Raw genomic sequence first — 15176 nt, forward strand, 5'->3', positions numbered from 1 at the left:
TTTGTAAAATGGGCAAGCTATACATAATACATGGAAGCTGCACCATTTACAGTGGAAATACTAGGCATTTTAGGTGACTAGGGGGGATCTTTTACTAAAGTGTTACATTTTTGCCTTTAATGCACCCTAACAACAAAAATCAGCATGCAGTAGGTGCAAAGACTATGCGCTATTTGTTGGGGTGTGCCAGAGGAGACGTTAAGTGAAGCCATGCTAACTCCACAAATGGGCTGAGTACCATGCACTCGCCACATTATGCAGTCCACGTCCATTCTGTAACCATGATCTGCTTAGTTCCTGTCCCCTAACATGCCCATAATGCGTAAATTAGGACCTGCAAGCCATCACACCATTGTGATAGCTGTTAATGCAGTTCTGAGGCAGAGGTTAATACACTCTAATTAGTGCATTAAAAGCTTAACACATGTTAATAAAAAAAACCTTTACGTTTAATACATACCAAAAACCAGACTGATGTTCAATAAGTAATATATTTCTAAAATTCTATTGGGTAGATTTATGTCTAGAAATTTGGATTTCCACTAGAATGCTGTGATTTCTTGAACCATCTAGTGGTTTAAAAAGAAAGCTATGCATCTACTATTTGTGATGTTTTCGAACAAGTAGAAAGTTAAATGGATCCAAAAATGCATGCAGAAAGCTCAGGAATGATTAAGAAGGGGATCACGAACAGATCGGAGAAAGTTATCATGCCGCTGTACCGAGCCATGGTGTGCCCTCACCTGGAGTACTGCATCCAGCATTGGTTGCCATACATGAAAAAGGACACGGTACTACTCGAAAGGGTCCAGAAAAGAGAGACTAAAATGGTTAAGGGGCTGGAGGAGTTGCTGTATAGTGAGAGATTGGAGAAACTGGGCCTCTTCTCCCTTGAAAAGAGGAGACCGAGAGGGGACATGATCGAAACATTCAAAATACTGAAGGGAATAGACTTAGCAGATAAAGACAGATTGTTCACCCTCTCCAAGGTAGGGAGAATGAGAGGGCACCATCTAAAGTTGAAAGGGGATAGATTCTGTACAAACATAAGGAAGTTCTTCACCCAGAGAGTGGTAGAAAACTGGAACGCTCTTCCGGAGGCTGCTATAGGGGAAAACACCTTCCAGGGATTCAAGACAAAGTTGGACAAGTTCCTGCTAAACTGGAACGTACGCAGGTGAGCTTGGACTCATATAGAGCACTTGTCTTTGACCTGGGGGCCACTGCGTGAGCGGACTACTGGGCACGATGAATCAATGGTCTGACCCAACAGTGGCAATTCCTATGTTCTTATGAAGCAGAAATACTCTCCATTACCAGGCTCCACTCCAGATTTGTTATCAAGTTATACAGGTTTGATTTGCCTCTTTGAGGTTCCTAGCCTGATTACATTTACTCCTGCTGAGTGCATCAGTAAGCATAGTTTGCCTTTTTGTAGCCATATAGCACTACTACTATTATTTCTATAGCACTATCAGATGTACACAATGCTGTACAGAGTCACAAAGAAGACGATCCTTGCTTGAAGGAGCTTACAATCTAAACCGACAAGATGGACAAACAGGATACCATGGATACAGTTAGGGGGATTAGTTAATCTGATGGCTAGGTTGGTGGGCAGTGGGATTAGGCTTATGGATTGAAGGCTACCTCAATTAGGTGGGTTTTCAGTCTGCTTTTAAACAAGGGAAGGGAAGGAGCGTGGCAGACAAACTCAGTTAGAAACATAGAAACATAGAAACATAGAAATAGACGGCAGATAAGGGCCAAGGCCCATCCAGTCTGCCCACCCTAATGTCCCTCCCCTACCATTGCCCTGTGAATAGATCCCTCCTCTTCTTTTGCCCTGTGAATAGATCCCACGTGACGATCCCATCTGGCCTTAAAATCAGGCACGCTGCTGGCCTCGATCACATGTAGTGGAAGACTATTCCAGCGATCAACCACCCTTTCTGTGAAAAAGAATTTCCTGGTGTCAGCTCGTAGTTTCCCTCCCCTAATTTTCCACGGATGCCCTCTTGTTGTCGTGGGACCCTTGAAGAGGAAGATATCTTCCTCCGTCTCTATGCGGCCCGAGAGATACTTGAACGTCTCGATCATGTCCCCCCTCTCTCTGCGCTCCTCGAGTGAGTATAGCTGCAATTTGTTTAACCGTTCCTCGTATGGGAGATCCTTGAGTCCTGAGACCATCCGAGTGGCCATTCTCTGAACCGACTCCAGTCTCAGCACATCCTTACGATAATGCGGTCTCCAGAATTGCACACAGTATTCCAGGTGGGGCCTCACCATGGATCTATACAATGGCATAATGACTTCCGGCTTTCGGCTGACGAAGCCTCTGCGTATGCAACCCATGACTTGTCTTGCTTTGGATGAAGCTTGCTCCACTTGATTGGCAGCCTTCATGTCCTCACTGACGATCACCCCTAGGTCACGTTCTGCTTCAGTTCTTGTAAGGATCTCGCCATTTAGGGTGTAAGTCTTGCATGGATTTTGACTGCCTAGGTGCATAACTTTGCATTTTTTGGCATTGAAGCTGAGTTGCCAGGACCTAGACCAGCGCTCCAGTAGGAGTAGGTCGTGCATCATGTTGTCGGGCATTGAAACATCATCTATTGTGCATTTGCCCACTACATTACTTAGTTTGGCGTCATCGGCGAATAATGTTATTTTACCCCTAAGCCCTTCTGCCAAGTCCCTTATAAAGATGTTGAATAGGATTGGGCCCAAGACCGAGCCCTGTGGCACTCCACTGATCACCTCCGTCATTTTAGAGGGTGTGCCGTTCACCACCACCCTTTGAAGCCTACCTCCAAGCCAGTTCCCAACCCATTTCGTCAATGTGTCACCTAATCCTATAGAACTCATCTTGTTCAGCAACCTGCGGTGTGGTACGCTATCAAATGCTTTGCTAAAGTCCAGGTACACGATGTCCAGGGACTCCCCAATATCTAGCTTCCCCGTCACCCAGTCAAAGAAGCTGATCAAGTTGGATTGGCACGATCTCCCTTTTGTAAATCCATGTTGACGGGGATCCCGTAGATTCTCCTCATCTAGGATCTTATCCAATTGGTGTTTTATCAGAGTTTCCATTAGTTTGCATACTATCGATGTTAGACTTACTGGTCTGTAGTTTGCTGTCTCCATCTTGGAGCCTTTCTTGTGGAGTGGAATGACGTTAGCCGTCCTCCAGTCCGACGGAACGCTGCCTTTGCTAAGGGAGAAGTTGAAGAGCTTGGACAGTGGCTCCGCCAGGACATCACACAGCTCCCTTAGCACCCTGGGGTGTAGGTTGTCAGGCCCCATTGCCTTGTTAACCTTGAGCCTTGATAGCTCACTGTAGACACTGCTTGGCGTAAACTCGAAGCTACTGAACGGATCAACTGAGTCAACCCTTGTCTGTAGCTGAGGGCCAAGCCCCGGCGCTTCTCGGGTGAAGACTGAGCTGAAGTATTCATTTAATAGTTGGGCTTTTTCCGAATCCTTTTCCACATAGTCTCCGTCTGGTTTCCTAAGACGTACAATCCCGCTTGAGTTTTTGCTTCGGTCACTGATATACCTAAAGAAGGATTTATCTCCCTTCTTGATGTTTTTTGCCAGAGACTCCTCCATGAGAAACTTAGCCTCCCTGACTGCCGTTTTGACGGCTTTTGATTTGGTCAAGTAGTCTGCTCTAGAGACCTGTTTCCCTGATTGTTTGTAAGAGATGAATGCTTTTTTCTTCTCCTTGATAAGGGCCGAAATCTCTGTAGTGAACCACTTCGGCTTATTGTTCCTTCGTTGTTTACTTACTAATTTAACATAGCGGTTTGTCGCTTCCTGTATGGTGGTTTTCAAAGTTGACCACATTTCTTCCACGCTATCTGTTTCTGCTTGTTCTTGTAGCGCCTGGTGAACGAAGTCTCCCATTTCTTTGAAGTTTGTGTCCTTGAATTTGAGGATCTTGGTCAGTGTGGTAGATTTAGTGAAACCTTTCCTAAGATTGAACCATACCATGTTGTGGTCACTGGAGGCCAATGTGTCGCCCACCGAGACCTCTGTGACACTTTCTCCATTGGTAAGTAATAGGTCCAGTATTGCCTGATCCCTTGTTGGGTCCAACACCAGTTGCTTGAGACCAGCTCCCTTCAGAGCATTTAATAGCCTCCTGCTGCTGCCGGAAGCAGAGGTAAGTTTATCCCAATCCACATCAGGCATGTTGAAGTCACCTAACACTACTGTGTCCCCACGCAAGGTGATATTTTCTATATCACTGATTATTTCCATATCCAGGTCATCATGTTGTCTTGGGGGTCTGTAAATTACGCCAAGATACAAGCATTTGTCCTTCCCTCTGGCCAAATTAACCCAAAGGGATTCCCCAGTGTACTGGACATCTGCGATTCTTGTGACCATAATGTCATCTTTAGTATATAATGCTACACCTCCACCTATTCTGCCCTCCCTGTCCCGGCGAAGCAAGTTGTAACCTGGTAAGACCATGTCCCACCTGTGGGAGTCTGTGAGCCAGGTCTCAGATATTGCCACCACATCCAGGTCGGCATTCCTTATTTCCGTTTCTAATTCCAGGATCTTGTTTCCCAAACTGTGTGCGTTGACGTACATAGCCCTCCACGTTGTATTTTTATTACGACTCAGTGGGGGTGTTCCTGCTTGAGCTACTTGAACACCTTTAGCATTGTTTTTATTCTCCCTAGACTCATAACTACAATGTGTACTCCTCTTGGACCCAGAATTACAATGTGTGCTCCCTCTAGACCCAAAATTACAATGTGACCCATAATTGTCATATGAACATACCCCCGATTCGAAAGTTTTCGTACTCGTCCCTGACCCAGAATTATGGTGACTACTTTCTTCAGCCCCAAAAAAGTATTGGCAGTTTAGTTCGCCAGGTATGTTGTATGTGCCTGTACCCTCCCCCGACTTACCTAGTTTAAAGCCCTGTGAAGTAGGCGGGCTAGACGGTGTCCAAGGACATTCTTTCCTCTTCCGGTCAGGTGTAGCCCGTCGTGTCCCTGTAGTCCTTGCAAAGCTTCTCCATGGTGTAGAAACCCGAAGTTCATCTCCTTGCACCATCCTCGCAGCCAGTCGTTCGCCTTCTGTATTCGATCCTCTCTGGCTCTGCCCTTGCCCCTCACTGGGAGAATCGAGGAGAAGACTACCTGCGCATCCATCCTCCTCAGCTTCTCCCCCAGGGCTTTGAAGTCCTCAGATATGCTGTCCGGGGTGCTCCTGGCGGTGTCGTTGGTTCCAACGTGGATTAGAATCATGGGGAAGTGGTCTCGGGGCTTGATGAGTCTGTCAAGGCAAGCGGTTACATCCCGGATCCTGGCCCCTGGCAAACAGCAGACCTCTCTTGATTGTAGGTCTGATCTGCAAATTGGTCCCTCGGTGCCCCTCAGCAGCGAATCTCCGATGACCACTACTCTGCGCTTCTTTGGGGTGGGTCTTACTGTTGATTTTGGAGCTGGAACCGTCTGCCGAACAACTTCTTGAACAACTTCTTGTACTTCGTTCTCAGGACCTTCTTGTAGCAACTGATATCTGTTCCTCAGGACAAGTTGAGGTGTCGATGTAGAGCTGCCCTGTATGTGAGAAAAAGAGACAGAGTTAGGTCCTCTGCGTTTTCCTGTGGAGGAAGTCACTAGCTGCCAGGAGTCAGCGTCTCCAGTAACTTCCTGCATTCCGACGGTTTGTCTCAAGTTAGCAGGTTTGGATGCTTTGGGTGTTCCCAGGGTGATCTTGTCGGGTTCCTGTTCCGTGATCTGTGACAGCTCCTGGATGACTCCATCGATGAAGGTCTCGTCGTCTCGGATGCTCCTTAAGCGCTGAACCTCCTCTCTCAGGCTCCTCAGCTCCATCAAAAGGCTTTTGTCCGGCTGATCAATTACTTCTGTCTGCGTTGAGACTGTAGCCATCTTTGAGGGGATGGCCTCGGTCTGTACAGAGGCCTCTGCCCACCGTCCTGGTTCCCCTTCCATCTGTACTCGGACCATAGCCATCCCCTGGGTACTCTCGGTGGCTGAACTACCCGTTTTGATTGAAGTCTTGCTGCTTCTAGTTCTACCTGCCATTCACAAAGATTTATGAAATATTTAATTTTAAATTAAATTTTTTTTTTTTTTTATTTTTTTTTTTTTTATTTTTTTTTTTAGATAAGATAAGAGTAGTTAGTTACCAGTTAGTTATTTGTCAGTTAAGGAAGTTTGTTTGTTAGTGTGCTAGAGAGGTCAGGCTGATTAAAGGTTAGTGTGCTGATTAAAGGTTGGAGGATAGCCTGTCTGCCTGTTGAAGTGGTATGGGAATAGAGTGATTTGTGAAGTCTGTTTGTCTAGAGAGAAGTGTTTTAGTAGCTTGTTGGTTAGATAGAAGTTATGAGTTAGATAGAAGTTATGAGTTTGAGAGTTAGTTAGCTAGTGTTATAAGTTGAGTGTTATAAGGGAGGCCCTTCTTGAGGCCCTTCGCAAAGGCGCTCTCGCCACGCGCCGAACGGCTGCGCGCCGTTGGCTGCCCTCCTTATATGGCGAGTTCGGGCTTGAGATGTCAGGGGGTGGGCGGAGCTAACTCTCGCCTCTGTCCCGCGACTCTGGTGGATCCCTGCTTGCTGCTCCGCTTTCCTTTCTCTCTCCCTCTGCCTCCTCCGATCTCACTGCACACTCTCCGCTCCGATTTTCACACTCCCTCTGCCTCCTCCGGTCTCCCTGCACTGCTCTCCGCCCGCTGTCTCTCTCCCTCTACCTCCTCCGATCCGCTCCTCTTTCTGCCTTTCCTGCTTCTCCTCTCAGCTGCCACGTGGTTTGGGTTCCCGAATGCTGACCCCAAACGAGACCCTTGCCGTTGGCTGCCCTCCTTATATGGCGAGTTCGGGCTTGTGATGTCAGGGGGTGGGCGGAGCTAACTCTCGCCTCTGTCCCGCGACTCTGGTGGATCCCTGCTTGCTGCTCCGCTTTCCTTTCTCTCTCCCTCTGCCTCCTCCGATCTCACTGCACACTCTCCGCTCCGATTTTCACACTCCCTCTGCCTCCTCCGGTCTCCCTGCACTGCTCTCCGCCCGCTGTCTCTCTCCCTCTACCTCCTCCGATCCGCTCCTCTTTCTGCCTTTCCTGCTTCTCCTCTCAGCTGCCACGTGGTTTGGGTTCCCGAATGCTGACCCCAAACGAGTTAATTTATTCCAGGCATAGGGGGGCAGCTAGATGAAAGGAACAAAGTCTGGAACTGGCAGTGGAGGAGAAGGGTACAGCTAAGAGCAGCTTATCTGTGGAACAGAGTTCTCTGGGAGGTGTATAAGGAGGGAGAAGAGAAGAGATATTGAGGGGTAGCAGAATGACCAGTATTGAACCAGTTGTAGACACAGATATTCATTGCCAGCCTATAATCACACACTTGCACCGAAGATCTGAGTGTTTGGCAGTACCCACAAATTTTCTGGTTATGGCCACTTTCAAGGAAGACAAATTATATGCCACCTTTTATTCACTCTGTTCTAGTCCATTACATATAGAAAAGGATAGCATAAAACAAGATATATACGTAGAAGAGATAAGAAATACAATGCATTCATGAGAAACAAAGGCAAGTAACATAGCAGACTCTATGGAGAAAATTCTAGAAAAGGTACCGTTAGCTGACTGTGCCAGTCAAAAAACCAGTTAATGAAATGGAGACACCTTTAGACACCTCCAAAATTATGTCTTTGTCCTGACTAAAGGTGTGCCTATGGCCACTGTAAGCATGGCCCCTTTAGGCGTGATTTCTGTGGAAGGTAGGTGCCTGAATGTAGGCCTTTCAAACTGTGGCCTACATTTCTGGCACCTATCTTTCACCTAGACGTGAGTCTACAAATGGCATCATTGCGTGCTTGACTGCGATGGGTGGTCATTTTGCAGGTGGCAGCCAATAATGGCCATCCTCTTCACCCGCTAGTACTTATAATCAATATATATAGATAATTTCCAAGCACAAAACCACAAAAATAGGTAGACAATCTCAGAAGGTAAACTGGTTTCTCATAAGTATCGCAACGGGATATCAGATATGACCTATGAATATTAGCACTCTTTAGGTTATGTCATCTCCTCATTCATCCCTGCGTGATATATTTATTTTTGCTGAAATTTTTGTTGAAATTTTTCATTTATAGCTTATGAATAAGTTAAATAATTTAAATAACTTAGCTCATTAAGAACATGCTGTGTGCATGATTCGTCAATAATTGCTCCAGTTTTAGAATGAAGCTCCCCCGTACCTATGCGTTTCGCACATCTTTGTCAAGGCTGGGGATCTCAGTATAGCATGAACACTACTTGTTGCGCCAACGGCATTCAACGGCTCTTTTGAATGCCGTTGGTGCAACAAGTAGTGTTCATGCTATACTGAGATCCCCAGCCTTGACAAAGATGTGCGAAACACGTTGGCATGGGGGAGCTTCATTCTAAAATTGGAGCAATTATTGACAAATCATGCACACAGCATGTTCTTAATGAGCTAAGTTATTTAAATTATTTAACTTATTCATAAGCTATAAATGAAAAATTTCAGCAAAAATAAATATATCACGCAGGGATGAATGAGGAGATGACATAACCTAAAGAGTGCTAATACTCGTAGGTCATATCTGATATCCCATTGCGATACTTATGAGAAACCAGTTTACACTTCTGAGATTGTCTACCTATTTTTGTGGTTTTGAGCCAATAATGGCACCATTTGTAGAATCTGGCCCTAAAGAGCAGCATTGTAGAACAGATGTCCACGTTACTATGCCACAAATGAATGTCCATCGCACATGTACAGCCTGTTCTAAAACATGTGTGACATAGGTATCCACATGCTGAAAACATCAGGCATAAGCATCCATTTTACAAACTGAAATGTTCAAATAATGAACAGTGGAAAACTAAAGACATGGATGTCCGTGTGGCAGCATAGGAGCATCCATCTTTTAAAATGGTCACAGATATATCCATACAAAGCAGAGGGGTAGCCTAATGGTTTGGACAGTGGGTTGAGACTCAAGGGACCTAGGTTCAAATCCCACTTCAGCTGTTTGATATTTTTTTTTTTATTATTGTGAGCCTTCCAGGAATAGAAATATACCTACAGCACCTGAAGCCATCATGCTTTCTTATATAGTCAGGTACAGTAGGTATTTTTCTATTCCTGGAGGGCTCCTAATTAAAAATAATATTGAAACCCTGATTAAGGGCTGAAATAAAATTTGAACCTGGGTCCCTTGATTCGTAGCCCACTACACTAACCATTAGGTTATTCCTCAGATATGCAAGCTGCACTCTCAAGAATGTCCATAAAGCCCGGTACCCCTTGCTGATTTCATATTTGGAGACGAGGAAATGGGACAGCAACCAATGGGGGATTAAGAAGGTCTAATGCCTTAATCCATCCAGTGGACAGTTTATTGATCAAGGCACCTTTCTGTAACATGGATGTGGCGAGCACCAGATTTAAATAAAAACATCTATCTTTCCCTCCCGAGATTGGAGTTGGACATCTATATTTTGACCCCTCGCTTGTCTCACCCAAAATACATGCAGACCACCACCCCTTGCTTTATGGATGTACTACAGTGTTAGATGTCCATATCCTGGCTTTATATAATCAAGTTTTGGACATTCATGCATTATGGATGTCTAAATGCCAGTTTTCAGGCTTCCAAAACAAGAATAGAGCTTCTAAAATAAGCTCCTAAGGGAACACAGAAAAAGTGTGTGTGTGTATGTGTTGCTGTAATCTGCTTAGAACTGAAGAGGGAGAGAGTGTAATAGAAGTCTGGGAAATAAATAAAAACTAAATACAGATTAGCATTGCCATTGCATGCAACAAAGAGCATGGCCAGAGAACAGAAAAAATAATGGCCCAGCACAACAGAGAGGGACAGTAGAGATCATGCATTGTGGAAAATCTGGATCACATGGCACACACAAAAAAACAGAATTGGAGAACACAGTCAGTGGCACACCAGCATGCTGGATTAACACAGACAGCACATGGAAACATGCTGAACAGTGAAAGATACAGGGAAATACTGGGCCTAGCTCTCTTGACAACATAGTATTCTGAGGATCTTCTGTGAGCCCACAGAACATTTTGTCTCCTTTAGTATAGTTTTCTTGGGTCTGATATTCAGCCAGCAGCTATCAGCCATTTGCAGAATGCCACTGGGCATCAGCACTGAATTTCTGGGATTCCAAAGCCAGCTAACATATTTCCAATTACTTAACTGGTTATGGGTTATCACATAAAGACAGAATAACAAGTCAATCCTGACTTTTATGTGGTCCTATTTATAAGGTTAACCTGACCAGTTAATTGCTGAAGATCAGCACTTAACCAGTCAATTGCCAATTCCACCCCTAGAATGTCCTCAAAATACCCAGTTTTCAGTTTGGCACTAATCAGTTATTTTCAACCGCTCTAACTGGTTAAGTGCTACTGGAAATTAGTGGTTAGCCCTTAACAGGTGATTTAACTGGCCAGAAGAGTGAATTTTTTTTTATATCAGAAGCCATTTCTGGACAGTTTAATTGCGTTGAATAACAAGGTTACACTTAAATATAGGAGTTGCCATACAGTGAGAGGCTAGAGAAACTTGGCCTCTTCTCCCTTGAAAAGAGGAGACTGAGAGGAGACATGATCGAAACATTCAAGACAATGACTTAGTAGAGAAAGAGAGATTGATCACCCTCTCCAAGATGGAGAGAACGAGAGGGCACTCTCTAACGTTAAAAGGGGATAGATTCTGTACAAAGTAAGGAAATTCTTCTTCACCCAGAGAGTGGTAGAAATCAGGAACGCTCTTCCAGAGGCTGTTATAGGAGAAAGCACCCTCCAGGAATTCAAGACAAGATTAGACAAGTTCCTGCTGAACCAGAACGTACACAGGTTAGGCTAGACTCAATTAAGACACTGGTCTTTGACCTAAGGGCCACCGCTTGAGTGGACTGCTGGGCCCGATAGACCACTGGTCTGACCCAGCAGGGGCAATTCTTATGTTCCTATGTTAGGTCCATCTTGTTTTGAAAGACATACGAAAAATACATAGGTGGATTGATTCCAGAAAGTACAAGTAAAGTATTACTTTACATAATACTACTACTACTACTGCTGTTGCACTACCAGATATACCAGATATACCGTAGCACTGTGCAGAGTCACAAAAGAGACAGTCCCTGCTCAAGTGAGCCTACAATCTAAACAATCAAGACAGGCAAACAGGATGCTAAGGTAGGGGTTACACTTATAGGGAATGGTTAAACTGCTGGCTGGGGTGGTGAGCAGATGGGAGTAGGGTTATGAATCGAAGGCTGTCTCAAAAAGGTGGGTTTTCATAAACATGTCATTATTTTATGGCTAGGAGAGGTCACAAGAGTCGCTGCAGCTATGATCATGGGGTTGCAGCCTAAAGACGTTTGATCTAGAGGCCCTCTTCAAAAGACCTAGTGAAGCAGATTTCATCGCCTAAGCTGCTTTATTCTGAGTTATACAGGATGAAAGCTCTAGACTGCTGCACTTTTATTTTGGTTTTACAGCACCTTTAGCATCTGGTGCAGAAGACAGGTTAGAAGTGGCACCTGCTTGACTTTTCAAGCCAATTAGCTCTGATTTCTGAGAACATTTGTAGCTGGTGAAGTTTGTGAGAGAAATTCTGTTTGGAGGTTGATGGAAACTCCCCATAAAACTATTGAACTCAGAAACTCTGGCATACTGTGAACCAATCAACAAAATGTATGGACTCTATGTTTCTTCCAGAGAAAAATCCAAATATTAAATTCCCATGTTACTTAAAAACATAGATAGATCTGGATAAAGTGATAATTAATAAAGTAATTGTGTGATAAGAGAGAACTTCAGTAACTTCGGCAATATGAATGTCCATCAGCTTAGGCGTCCAAATAAAGTGGATAATAAGCCAAATTAATGACTTTAACAAGCATTAATTGGAACTTAGACATCCAAATGCTGGATACGATTCTCAAAATAGATGTCCATAATTTTGTGGATGCCCATTGGAAAAAGTCTCGCCTAACAGGATAGGCGTGGCATGGGTGTGGCTTCAAAATAGATGTCCATTTACAGAATCGCTGAGTGTGCTAATGCGTCTACCCAAAGCCTAAAATATAGGCATTGCAAAAACAGGTCTAATTTTGAGCTTGAGCTGGGTGCTAGGTGGACATGAGTTAGGTGGATGTGACTTAGGCATCAGTTAGGCATGCCTGAGGAGTCCACATATAGGTGAATGGGGCTTTATTTTGGGGGGCTAAAGAGGACTCCAGTTTGATATAAAGATCAAAATATGTTTAATAATGCATTACTCAAGCCAAGCACATGTACTAAACCTCATTTCCAAAAGGTTAAGAAAATAAAAAGAGATACCCTACTCACAATGGCTGTGGTTCAGAGCAAATGGATGTGTCTTATGCATAATCTTGACATCATTGTGACATCATCAATATGCACCTAGATGGCAGAATGTCACTAAAAAATAATAGGAACCCCTGCCTAAATGAAAGCTCCTGTTGTTCAGTGGTTAAAGACACTTTTTCTACATTCCACAGAGTATGGGTTCTAATCCACTCCCACCCCCCATACCTTAACAGTTTATTTTGGTCTTATAAGAGAGTATAGATTGCGGACTTTGCCATTTACATTTGCACTCTGCCCTTTACTGTATCCAGAGGGAAACTTATTTTTACCATGAGATGGCTATGATCTCCTAAGGTACCATCTCACATTAAAAAAAACAATTATCATGGAGATCTTGGCAGAGTAGAGATATTTGGGGCATTAAGAGAGGCATAATCAAAACATACGTCTAAGTCCAATTTGGCTGAATGGCGCTAGACACCCAAAGACAGCAGTGGGAAAATACCCATTTTTGAAAAATACGTCTAGAATATTTTTTTCACAAAAATCATCTATCTGAACATCCAGGCTGTTGTTCATCCAGACTGCCAGAATGTCTCTCTCTATACCATATTTTCAACTAAAATTTCATCCAAGTTCCAAATGCCCTGAACAAGACCATTTGGATGTGGGAGGGGCCAATCTTGTAATGTAATGGCCACCCAGACATGGCAACAGAGCAGTGGGGCACTTTACAGGGCACTGCTGTGAACTTCACAAAAAGGGTGCCACATAAACATCTCACCAGAACTCCCTTATAGATTATGGTGAGCCTCCCAAAACCCACCATATCCACCTGTCTACAACCCCAATAGCCCTTATGCTGCAGGTGGCACCTATATGGCAGCAGAGTAGGGTTTAGGGAGGTTTTGGTGGGTGCACATGTTGCATCATAAATGTAGTGGTTAGAGTGGCTTATGGGCCTGGGTCCTCCTCTCTATGGTTCACTAGGCTACACACCCCCAGGCAATTTAGGACACCTGTGTACAGCTCTACCAGGCTTTCCTATACTAGGTGCTGATGTTCTGGATACAGATATGTACTTTTTTATTCTGATCTTTGTGGGGATGTGAGGAGATCACTGAACACTGGGGGAGTATATAGGGGTCTTTACTTTCATCCAGGATATCTAGTAAAACATTTGATTATCCCTGCAGGATGACTAAGTCTAGGTTGGCCCCCATCCTGCCCATATACTGCACTAATCACTCCTCCAGATATGCCCGTTTCAGCTCTGGGCACACAGCGGCATTCGGAGGCATAAAAAGTCCTATGGCATGTCCAGAAAGTTGGTTTGATTATTAGTACTTGGACAATCTAGGCCTGACTTCAGTAAGGCGTTTGATAGTGTTCCACACCGTAGGTTATTAAACAAGATGAACTCGTTAGGGCTAGGAGAAACACTGGTAGCATAGGTACAAGACTGGCTTAGCAGCAGGCTTCAAAGAGTAATGGTAAATGGTATCCCCTTAAAAATGGCGAGAGTAATCAGCGGAGTGCCACAGGGCTCAGCCTTGGTCCCGATGCTGTTTAATATCTTTGTAGGGGATCTGACTCAGGGACTTCGAGGCAAAATTACACTATTTGCTGATGACGCTAAACTATGCAACGTTGTGGGCAAGGCAACAGAACCTGACAGCACAACCAGGCCCAGCACTATGGAGCAGGACCTGCTTGTATTGGAAAAATGGTCCAGTACTTGGCAACTAAACTTTAATGCCAATAAATGTAAAGTAATGCACCTTGGGAGCAGAAATCCATGCAATACATACACCTTGAATGGTGAAAACTTAACAAGAACTACTGCAGAAAGGGACTTGGGAGTTCTCATCCGGGAAGATATGAAAGCTGCCAATCAGATGGAGAAAGCTTCAGCAAAGGCCAGACAAATGCTGGGTTGCATCAAAAGGAGCTTTATCAGCCGAAAGCCGGAAGTCATACTACCGTTATACAGATCCATAGTGAGACCTAGTCTGCCTACTCAAGAAACCTTCTTCCCTGGAGTATCTATCGTTTGAGCATAACTCTGTAGTACTCCCACCTGTTTGTCCTATCGACTCTTGAAATCGAGCACGCTACTGGCCTCGACCACCTGGCGTGGAAGATCATTCCATCAATAAATCACCCATTCAGTGAAAAAGTATTTCCTGGTGTCACCATGAAATCTTCCTCTCTTAAGTTTTAGTGGATGCCCTCTTGTTGCCGTGGGACCCTTTAGAGAAAAGATTTCCTCTTCCACTTGGATGTAACCCATGATGTATTTGAATGTTTCTATTCTGTCCCCCCTTTCTCTGTGCTCGTCGAGAGAATATAAGTGCAGTCTGATCAGGCATTCTTCATATGGGATGTCTTTAAATCCTGAGACCATCCTAGTGACCATTCTCTGTATCGACTCCAATCTCTTCACATCCTTTTGATAATGTGGCCTCCAAAATTGGACACCTAAATACGGCCAGTAACATATTTGAACATCTCTATCATGTCTCCCCTCTCTCTGCGTTCTTCAAGAGAGTATAGCTGCAACTTATCTAGACGTTCTTCATATGGGAGATCCTTGAGTCCTGAGACCATCCTGGTGGCCATTCGCTGAACCGACTATATTCTCAGCACATCCTTTTGATAATGTGGCCTCCAAAATTGAACACAATACTCCAGATGAGGTCTCACCATGGACCTGTACAACGGCATTACAACTTCAGGCTTTCGGCTGACAAATAATAGCCATTAGCATGGACCAGAACTAACAGATATCA

Source organism: Geotrypetes seraphini, chromosome 5 (genome assembly GCF_902459505.1).
Source record: "Geotrypetes seraphini chromosome 5, aGeoSer1.1, whole genome shotgun sequence".
Classification (NCBI taxonomy): Eukaryota; Metazoa; Chordata; class Amphibia; order Gymnophiona; family Dermophiidae; genus Geotrypetes; species Geotrypetes seraphini.